Genomic DNA, 11,586 nt, shown 5'->3' with positions numbered 1-11,586 from the left:
CAGGCCTTGTCAGAACCTTGAGCCACAGGATGTGTAGCCTCAGGGGTAGTAGAGTATGGGGTGAACATGGGCTGCAGCATTCTCCAGGCCTATTTGAGGACTGAAACCCTGTCCTCTTTCACCGATGATCACACTTCATGGAAAGATCCACGGCCTATCACAGAGGCCTGAGGCGAGGACCTGTGGTGGGCACAGCTTTCAGTGCTGAGAAAACCCCAGGTGGTTCCCGGGATTGAGGGGCTGTGCTTGGGGAGGGAGGGCAATGAGAGACAGAGCCTTGGCCCCTGGAGCTGCACACTGGGAACCAGGAAAGGCCACAGCATGGCCAGGCTGGCCCCAGCCTCTGCCCTGCCCCAGTCCCATCCCCACAACCTGAGGGGGAAGGCCCACCCCTGAGCTGGCCTGAGAAGAGCCTTTTTGCGGCTGCAACGTTTCTTTTCCATACAGTCAAGTCAGCCCCAACCTCAGTTCAGAGCACCCTGGCCCAGGCACGCCCTGAGGTGTAGGGCCTCACTCTGCCTAGGTCTCAGAGCCTGGCCACCCAGAAGAGAAGGACCCAGCATCAGAACAATGTCACCAGAGCAGGACGCTCAGCAACCCTAACCCCAGCTCACCTGCTCTGGTGTCCTTTCTGCTCACCTCTCCTCCGCACTGTGACGCGGCCCCATCCTCCACTCTCCCCAGCGTGGGGAAAGGGGCAGGGGACTTTCCTAAAGCCACAAAAAGCAGAAGGTAGTACTGGTGGCCTGTCCCACCCGCACATGCCCTCTCCAAGGGGCTCCCTTGGACAGAGGCCCCCAGCATCCTGTGAAGCAGTGAAAAGCCCCAGCTTCCGCAGGGAGTCGCGCCAAGAAAGGCGGTCATTTTCCAGAGAGTAAATTCCATCCCTCCTGGTGGAATGCCCCGTGTGGCAGCAGAGGCAATGAAAGCGTGGTCCCTGGGCTGCCCTCGGCCTGACCACCCTGCTTGGGGTAGGCGGGCCCAGCTGGGCAGGCGGCTGGCCCTGTCATCACCCAGGCTGTCCTTGCCTCTCCTCCATGGGCCCAGTGGGTCAATGATGTCCCCGACACGGTCGCCTACCCTCGGGATCTCCCAGCCTGGAAGGAGAACACAGACCGCTGTGGACAGGCAAACATGGACTCTGTTTGTCCAGGGATTGGGGCGCCAGTTTGGAGGGAACTCACAGACCGCACATTCTGCCACCTCCCTGCACTTTTCCAAAACAGCCTGGTCTTTGCTGGGCCGGGTTGCCCAGGGTGGCCGGGGCTGGGAGCCAGGAACAGAGCTGGGGAAAGCAAGGCTAGGGGGCCAGCGTGGGGGGTAACCAGATGAGGACAGAGACACGGCTCTGCTGGCTCTGCTTAGCTCTGACATGCCTTGGAGGGGAGACGGAGAAGCAGGCAAGGGGGGAAGAGGGAGAGAGGGACAGATGAAGAGAGAGGGAGGAGAGAGAGGGAAAGGAGGTACAGAAGTGAGGAGACGGGGAGGAGGAGAGAACAGAGAATGCCCACGTCTGGCCTCCCAGGAGATTCTTATTCCAGCCCCTTCAGCTTTGGCCTCCTCCCTGTGGAAAGAATCCCCTGTGTCCCTAAGCACTGGTGCTCTGAGGCTCTGACCTCCTCCAGTGGCTCCTCCGTCCTGCACAGCAGGCAAGGGACAGGGGACCCCAGAAAGGTTTCCATGTGAGTGGGGTGCTGTAACACCCTCAGGCTGTTTGAAGCACAGCAAGGGCTCCTTGGCTACCAGTAGCCATGGGGCTGGGGGCTGGCCCAGCTGAGAGTACTAGGCTCCTTGGGAGGCAGGTGAGCCTGGGTAGTGTCCACCTGCGTGACTCCGGCCCCCTCCTTCCTGGCTGGTCGGCACCCACAGAAGTCCTGGCTATGGCATGCCTTCCTTCCTGAAGTTTCCTCTTCTGGGACTCGGGCTTAGATTCCCTCTGAGTCAAATGTTATGTAGAACACATCGTGAGTGGCTCTCCTGGAGTGGTGGCCCTGGAGATGCGCGTGGAAGGCCATGCTCTGAGCCCGGAGCTGCAGAGGTCAAATGGCAGCCCCCTACAAGGACTCCGCTTGGTCTAATTTGGGTCACATGCCCACGCCTGGCCAGGAGGATGGCTTCCTCTGATTGGTTGCCTTGGAGGGGGTCAGAGGCGTGGTGTAGGTTTGGCAACCCAAGGTAGAGAGGGGAAGGAAGTGTAGGAAGGGACAGGTGGATGTGAATGTTACTTCAGAGCACAACAGAGGTGGCAGGGGAAGAAACTATCAAGCGGGGGAAGAGCACATCCCTGGATTGTGCCAGGGATGCCAGAAGGAAGGTGGGCAATGAGCGACATTTTAGGAGTGGAGACACTGTAAATGGAAGCCCTCACCGCTTCCCGTGAGCTTGTTTGCACTCCTATGGTATCAATTCCTTCTCTTGCCATGCTCCCAAGGGCTTTGTGTGACTCTGTGTGTGTGTGTGTGTGTGTGTGTGTGTGTACTGTTTAGTTTGAAGTAATTATAGATTCACAGGAGGTTGCAAAGATAGTACAAGAGAGGTTCTGTGTACTCTTCACGTTGTTGTGATTGTAGTTGAATCTCAAAATAGGAAATGGACATTGGTACAATGGATAGTAACGCACCACGCGACAATGTCGTTTCAGTCAACGATGGACCTCACGGTCGATGGTGGTCCCGTGTGATTATATAATGGAGCAAAAATATTCCTACCACCTAGTGACATCGTAGCATAACACACTACCTTTTCTATGTTTGGATACTCAAATGCCACTGTGTTCAGGGCTGGACAGGGTGACCGAGAGCACACAGGATTGTCCACAGTATTCAGTGCAGTAACAAGCTGCACAGGCTTCTAGCCTAGGGGCGATAGGCCGTACCATACAGCCTAGGTGTGTGGCAAGCTCTACCGCTGACGTTTGTGTAATACATTCTATGATGGTCTCATGACAAAATTGCCTGACAGGCGATTCTGAACATATTCTCTGAACGTATCCCTGTTTTTAAGTGACATGTGACTGGATGGGCGCAGTTTGTTGCCCTTTTATCACCTGTAGATGCGTGGACCAACCACGCGATGCAGGTACAGGACTGTTCCATCACCACAAAGATCTCCCTCCCTCCTGCTATCCCTTGACAGCCACACCCACCCCTGCCTCACTCCTCCACTCTCTCCAGCTCCTGGACACAACGAATCTGTTCTCCATATCTAGAATTTTGTCATTTCAAGAAGGCTGTATAAATGGAATCGTACAGGATATAATTATTTGGGACTGGCTTTTTCCATATAACATCAAGACCAGCCTGGCCAACATGGTGAAACCCTGTTTCTACTAAAAATACAAAAAATTAGCCGGCGTGGTGATGAGCACCTGTAATCCCAGCTACTCAGGAGGCTGAGGCAGGAGAATCGCTTGAACCCGGGAGGCAGCGGTTGCAGTGAGCCGAGATCGCACCATTGCACTCCAGCCTGGGTGACAAGAGCGAAACTCTGTCTCAAAAAAAGAAAAAAAAGCCATCCAAGTCCTTCCGTATATCAATAGTCTGTTCCTTTTTGTTGCTGAGTAGTGTTCCATGGTACAGACGAGCCAGTTTGTTTAACCATTTACCCATCAAAGAACGTCTGGATTGTTTCCAGCTTTGGGTTTTACACAGAAAGCTGCTACGGACATTTGTGTATGCTTTTTTGTGTGGACACACATTTTTATTTCTTTGGGATAAACATCTACGAATGCAATTACTGGGTGATATGGTAGTTGAATGCTTAGTTTTATAGGAAACTGCCAAACCGTTTTCCAGAGTGGCTGTGCCCTTTTCAATCCCCACCAGCATGTATGAGAGATCCAGTTTCCCACACCCTCACCAGCATTTGGTATCATCATTATTTTTAATGATAGCTATTCTCGTAAGTTCATAGTGGTATCTCATCATGGTTTTACTTTGGCGAGGGAAACATCTTTTCATGTGTTTATGTGCTATTTGTAAATCCTGTTGGGTAATAAGGGTGTTCAGGTCTTTTGCTCATTTTCCAATTGAATTGTTCGTTTTTTACTGCTGCACGTTGAGAGTTCTTTACATATTCTGCATATTCTAGTAACTAGTCCTTTGTTAGATGTGGCACGCAAATATTTCCTCCCATTCTGTAGCTTGACTTCTTATCCTGTTAACAGAGACTTTCACAAAGCAACACGTTTTAATTTTCATGAGGTCCTTGTTATTAGTTTTTTCTTTTACTTATTTTGCTTTGATTCCTTTTATTTATTTATTTATTTAGAGACAGGGTTTCTCCATGTTGCCCAGGTTGGTCTTGAACTCCTGATCTCAGGTGATCTGCCCACCTTGGCCTCCCAAAGTACTGGGATTACAGGCGTGAGCTACCACGCCCGGCGCCATTGATTGTGCTTTTCATGTCAAGTCTAAGAATTCTGCCTAGCTCTAGATCCTGGAGATTTTTTGCTATTTTTCTACAAGTTTTTTAGTTTTGTTTTTTATAATGAAGTCTATAATTTCCAAATAAGATATGAAATTTAAGTCTAAGATTATTGTGAGTGGGATTTTTGTTTTTTGTTAATGTTTTTGGTTTTGCCTATAGATTCCCAATTGCTCCACTACTGTTTGTTGACAAGGGTATCTGTCATCACTAAATTGCTTTTGCACCTTTGTCTAAAATCGGCTGGGCATATTTTGCTTGGGTTTATTTCCGGCATATTTTCTTTTCTATTCATCAATGTGTCAATCCATCTGCTAAAACCACACTGTCTTGACTGTTCTTTCTATATAGTAAGCCTTATTATCAGGTAAGGGGATTTCTTCTACTCTATGCTTCTTTTTAAGATTTTAAAATTTTTTTAGATATGGGTTCTTGCTATGTTGCAAGACTCCAACCCCTGGGCTCAAGTGATCTTCAGTTTCGTGAGTAACTGGGACTGCAGGTATCACTATCGTGCCTGGCTTCATCCTTCTTTTTGAAGAGTGTTCTACCTATTCTAAGACCTGTGCCTTTCCAGAAAAAGCTTGTATATGCTGGCAAAAACTTTGCTAGGATTTTTATAGAAATTGCATTAAACTTTTAAATCAGTTTTTGGGGAAATGACATCTTCATTATGTCGAGTCTTTCCATTCATGGACATATGTCTCTCCATTTATTTAGTTCTTTACTGATTTCTTTCATCAGCATTTCACAGTTTTCAACATACAGATCTTGTATATGATATGTAAGTGTGTATCTAAGTATTTCATTTTCTTTGGAGTGATTATAAATATGCATGTGCTTTTTAAAAAAAAAAGACTAATAGACTTCATTTTTCAGAGCGGTTTTAGGTTTACTTTTTCATCAATTGTGATTTACAAGATGAGGAGTAGTTTAGTTTATTGTAGGTACCCGTATTTCTTTTCTTTCTGTTTTATTTTCCTCTGGATGTCCCAAGACTCCCCCTTGTATCTTTTCCTATTTAAAGAGCTTCCTTTCGACATTCTTTAAAGGTAGGTCACTAGCCACAAATTCTTTTTTTCTTCATCTAAGAACGTTTATTTCCGCTTCATTTCTGCAGAACACCTTCGTTCACCCAATGTAGAATTCACAGTAGACAGTTCTTTTATTTCAGCATTTGTAAAAGATTGTGCCACTTCCTCATGGTCTGAATAGTTTCAGATGAGAAATTTTCATTTAAATTGGTGTGCCCCTAGAATTAATGTGTCATTTCTCTCTGGCAGCTTTCAGCATTTTCCTTTCGTCTTCAGTTTTTACTGTGTCTTGGCATGAATTTCTTCAGGTTTATCCTATTGGACTTCACTCAGTTTCTTGTGTCTGTGGGCTTATGTCTTTTGCCAAGCTGGGATTTCAGCCATTACTTCTTTGAGTACTTTTGAGTCTTCTCCTGTCTTTCTTTTGGGATGCCAAAATACAAATGTTTGGTCTTTGCCATTTTTATATAGATCCTTGTAACAGTTTACTTACTCCTTTTAGTCTGTTTTCTCTCTGTTCAGATGGGGTAAATTCCATTTTTCTGTCCTCAAGTTTACTGATTTTTTTACTATGTCACCTCCATTCTACTATTGAGCTCATGTAATGCGTCTTTTTTATTTTTGCTTATTGTATTTTTCAGTTTTATAACTTTCCTTTTTGTAGTGTATATTTCTTTTTTGAGATTTTCTATTTTTCCTTTGTTTCAAGAGAATTTGTAATTGTTTGTTGAAGCATTTTAATGATGGATGCTTTAAAATTCTTGTCAAATAATTACAAGGTTTGTTCTCATTCTTGTTGTTGGCGTTAGTTGATTGATTGTTCTCATTCAAGTTGTGATCTTCCTGAATCTTTGTATGATGGGTGATCTTTTATTGCATATTATACATTTTGCCTGTTATGTTAGGAGACTCTGGGTCCTATATAAATTTCTCATTTCAGTAGTCAGTCACCCTGATTAGGTTTAGCACAAAGAAACTGGCTTGTTTTATGAGCTGTAGTTCCAACGAAAATTTAATTTTCAGAGTCTTTGCAATGTTATTTTGGTTTTCTTAGTGTATCTAGTGCCAGTGAGGCTCCCACTAACCCTTCTGGCAGAATGGCACAGGGAGCCTCCCTAGGCTGAGCTGCCTGGTGCTTCTGGGTAGGAGGAGGGAGACTCTGGCCTGCAGGAATAAAGAGCTCTTCCAGGCTGGGCACTTGTGGCAGAATAGCCCCTTCCTTGATCAAAGGCTGGGGATCTGTTGTGTTGTAATCACCTTGGTTGTTCCACCTGGACTCCTGGTGTCTCTGGGTGGGGAAGAGGAGTATCAACCCAGTAGGAGGAGGGAGCTTCCCAGGCTGGGTACTTGTCTTGATTGTAGCTATAGAATAAGTCATCAAGTTGGGTAGAACTATTTCTTCCATGTTGTTTTCTTCTTTTTCAACATTATTTTACTTATTCTAGTTCCTTTGCCTTTCATGTACATCTTAGCATGACCTTGTCTATATATACAAAAATTCTTGCTGAGATTTTGATAGAAATTGTGTTAAACCTTTATATCAATTTGGGGATAAATGATACCTTGCAGGCCAAGGTTGAGATGGGCAGGTGATGTGGGAGAGAACAGATGGAGACCAATGTTACTCTAGAGGAAAGTGAAGGAGCTAGCAAGGCAGTGAGTGGACTGATGGGAATGGGGGTGGTAAATGACATTTTAAGCTTGGCGAGACTCCAAGTCGAAGCCATTGCTGCTCCATGTGAAGTTGCTTGCATTATTATAATGTCAACTGCTTCTCCATCAAAACAAAGCCATGTTCCCAGGGGCTTTGTGTGACTGTGTATATGTGTATGCATGTATTTTAAAAAATCAAAGTGCACCAACAGTAACACACATATTCTTCTGCTGGGGATGTTGTTGATAATGGAGAAGTTATGAGGACAGCGGGTTTATGATAAATCTCTTACCTTCCTCTCAGTTGTGCTGTGAACATAATGCTGCTCTGAGAAAAAGTCTTTAAAAAATACAAATATGCAAATAGAAAGAACTGTGAATATCCTAGTGATAGGTAAGAGAGGCGAGGCAGTGCAAGCCTAATCATTCTGTTATATAAAAAGATGTTCAACTTACGAATTTTGATGCATAGATATTGGTTATTGGGAGAATTCAGAATTAAAATATGTTATTGGGATATGAGGAGGTTGAAATAGTTGAAGACTTTGGTTTAATGGACTGGGCAAAGGTTTATTGAGTAATACCCCACAAGCAAGGGCAACCAAAGCCAACATGGGAAAATTGGTTCACATCAAGTTAACCCATTTATGCTGGAGGCTGCAAATGTTTTATGTGTGAAAAATCAGACCTTGGTGATGACCTTGAGCAGTAGGATACAAATAACTCCCACAAGCTTAGCGTTCCAATGATGGAACACTAGGCATAAATGGGTTAAAAAGTTTCTGCTCCTACAGCAAAGGATACAATCAACAAAGTGAAGAGGCAGCCCACAGAATGGGAGAAAATATCTGCAAACTGCCCATCTCACAAGAGAATAACCGGAAAATACAAGGAGCCCAAACAACCCCATAGGAAAAAATCTAATAGAAAAAAAAAATGGCAAAAGATTTGAATAGGTAATACTTTCAGTGTTAGAATTTCAAAAATAAGATAACTCTGGAAGTGGAAACAGCTCTCCTGCCTTCTCTGTTAATATTTACTGAGTGCTTTGCATGACGTCTTGCTTACAATAGGCTTGCACTAAATACATGTTTCTGTTTTTTCGTGGTTGTTGTTTGTTTGTTTGTTTTTGAGACAGGATCTCAACTTGTTATCCAGGGTGGAGTGCAGTGGTGCAGTCACAGCTCACTGCTGCCTTGAATTCCTGGGCTCAAGTGACCCTCCCTCCTCAGCCTCCTGAATAGCTGAGACTACAGGTGTGTGCCACCATGCCTGGCTAATTTTTACAATTTTTGTAGAGATGGAGTCTCGCCATGTTGGCCAGGCTGGTCTCAAACCCCTGGACTTGAGTCATCCTCCTTCCTTGGCCTCCTAAAGTGCTGGGATTACAGGTGTGAGCCACCATCTCAGGCCCATCTGTTGAATTACAAGAAATCAAAGCAGAGCTGAATTTCATATGTGGGGCCCTGAATGCAGACAGAGGTGTCGAGATGTGCAGAGGATTGCAGCTGACCTGTGTGGTTTGTTGTCTTTCTGCTCTAAGAAAAACCAGAATTGGAAAGTCCCCCAAGGTCCTCCACCAGTTTGAAGAGAGGGTGGAGAAAAAGAGTGAAATTAAGTCAGATGTGACCCAGTGATTTCTATTAGTGACAGAAAAGGCCAACGGGTGGGTGTGGATTGTGTCTGGGACTTCCTGTCTCTTCTCAGAGAGACAATGTCAACCTTTTCTATGACCTTACAAGTCAACTCCACAGATACTTTCTCATCTCTTTATCCCCTTCTTTCCCTTATTTATTCCCCATTCCAAGATTTAGAACCAGTTTTCCAGTTTTTCATCCCTTTGAATGGATGAAGAGATTAGAGAATGAAGTGAAGGGGCATGGGCCAGCTAAACTTTCAGGTCCTACCCAAAGGCGCCTTCATCCCAAGCAAAGCTCCATCAGGCCAAATCTCAGTTCATCCAAAAAATTGGGATATCCTTTGGGGCTGATAGCAAGAATGAAAAATTATCCTCAAGTTCCGACCTGCCTGTTGTTGTTTATACCCTGCCAGGGGGCTGGAACAGATGCGTTAACCCTGTCTTGGAGGGCTGTCACCTGGTGACACCTCCCAAGGGTCGGTGGCTCACACCAACAGATGCCAAACTTGTGGTGTCAGCTCAAGACACAACCCACACATCTTTGCCTGTCACCAGCCAGATGGCTCTTCTTTATTAATTTCATAATTCAAGTCTTGATTGAGTTCCATAACCCATGAGTAACTTGAAACCCCAGTTAGGGTATGGGTTGGTTATAAAAGCTTTACAAATTTCTAAGTACAAATATGTACTTGGCGCCACACTTAGCGATTCCAAGCCTCTTCCCCAGGCCTCCCTCCCACCGTGTCCCTAACCCAACTCCCTCTGAGATCTTCCTGCTGTGGGAGGAGGCAGGTGTGGGGAGCCCTGCTGTGATCCTCAGAGTTGACACTGTGGGTGTTGCACAGGGTGTCTGGGGATGGCAGTCCAGTCCAGCCTCTGCCGTCCCCTACCTATGAGGTGCTCGATCGATGACTCCCTTCTCTGGGCCTCGGTTCTCTCATCTGAAAAGTGAGGAGGTGGATGTGAGCTTCCTTCCTGCTCCAAAGTTAGATCATTTCTGATTCTTTCAATTGCAAGTAAAAGAGACTAAATAGCAGTGGCTTCAGCACCAAAAGGAATTTATTGGGAGGACTCTGGATGTCTCATGGACTCCAAGGAAGACCCAAACTCAAAGCCATAGAAAGGGGTTTGCCCTGGAGACCCCAGTAATGGGAGATTGTGGTGCTGCCTTCTCATCCATGTGACTCAGCTCCAGTGGTTTGTTGGCAGTGGATCTCCCAGTCTGCCATTTCGGTTTCTCAGAAGAGAGCATCTGATGGGTCCAGCTGTATTCTCCTCCAGGCTAGTCAGCTCTGCCCCAGGAGACAGGATCCTTCGGCACAAATAAGGCAGCTGAGAGGTGGGGTGGCCAGAGAGATGGATCATGCCTTAAGTGTCCACTCCGGGTATCAATGATATTTATAAAACTCAACCCAAAAAGTTTTATCATAAAGCGAGTGCATAATCAGGGAGGCAAAGCAGAGCAATTATTCCTGTGGGATAGAGTAAATCAGGGATGGCTTCCTGTAGAAAGATGCTCCTTTTTTTTCACATGGTCCTATATATGTGGCCTGTCTAAAAGACCAACAGCACTCACTTCTTCACAAGTCACCCTAATTCTTGCCACTTTTGAGTTCCCTGCCAAGGCCTGGCATCTCATCCGGTGGTCTCTAAGTCTCTGACTGTAGATACATTCCTTGTGTCTGGTGTGACCTAAAGCCTGTTTCCCCTATGAAACACAGACCTTGGTGTATCTGCCTCAGTTTTCTTATCCACCATGCAGGAGAATCATTTCTTCAACATTTCAGTGTTGAAGAGCACTGGACGGGGTTAAAGGAGACAATGTAATTAAGCAGTGTCTGCTGCCCAGCAGGCCGTTGCTAGACAGTGGCGAACTCCTGATGGAAGTCTCCAGGAGCCTGCAAAGGGCTCGCCTCTCCAGCACAGTGTCAGGGTCTGTAGGTCCAACGCTGGCCCTTGTGAGAAGAGCAAGGGAATGCACGAGGGGAGCAAAAAGTCAAAAGTGCATTCACACTAAGTGCTCCTTACACTCAATGGGCATGGAAAACAGTGAACAGCTCTGGAAAATGCTTCAGCAGAAGCTCATCAAGCTGACCTGGCTATTCCATCCTCAAACGACGCTGCATCCGCTCCTCGTGTGTGAAGGTACAGGAGTGCTCGTAAGGGCCCCAAAGTGGAAATGACCCAGATGGCCATGAACCTGGGATTCATGGATGGCCCTCGGAGGCCTTTGCACCTGTATTGTATTTACAATTTTTGTTTTTGTGCCTTCTTGGAGGTGAGAGTTCATAGCTTCCATCACTTTCAAAAGGGGTCCGGAGATGCTATAATCAGTTAAGGTTCAGAATTAGTGCTCTATATTTAGGTCAGAGGTATGGTTTGGATGTGTGTCTCCTCCAAATCGCATGTTGAAGTGTAACCCCCAGTGTTGGAGATGGGGCCTGGTGGGAGGTGTTAGGGGCACAGGGGCAGATCCCTCGTGAATGGCTTGGTGCCCTCCTCGTGGCAATGAGTGAGTTATCACTCTCTGAGTTCATGCAAGATCCAGCTGTTTAAAAAGGAGCCGGCCCCACCCCTTGCTCCCTCCCTCACCTTGTGACACACCTGCTCCCACTTCACCTTCTGCCATCAGTGAAAGCTCCCTGGGGCCTCCCCAGAAGCCCAGCAAATGCTGGCGCCATGCTTCCTGGACAGCCTGCAAAACCATGAGCCAGGTAAACCTCTTTTCTTTATAAGTTATCCAGCCTCAGGTATTTCTTTCTTTCTCTTTCTTTCTTTCTTTCATTTTTTTTTTTTTTTGACAGTCTTACTCTGTCATCCAGACTAAAGTACAGT

Source organism: Papio anubis, chromosome 14 (genome assembly GCF_008728515.1).
Source record: "Papio anubis isolate 15944 chromosome 14, Panubis1.0, whole genome shotgun sequence".
NCBI lineage: Eukaryota > Metazoa > Chordata > Mammalia > Primates > Cercopithecidae > Papio > Papio anubis.
This window is presented reverse-complemented; position numbering follows the sequence as displayed.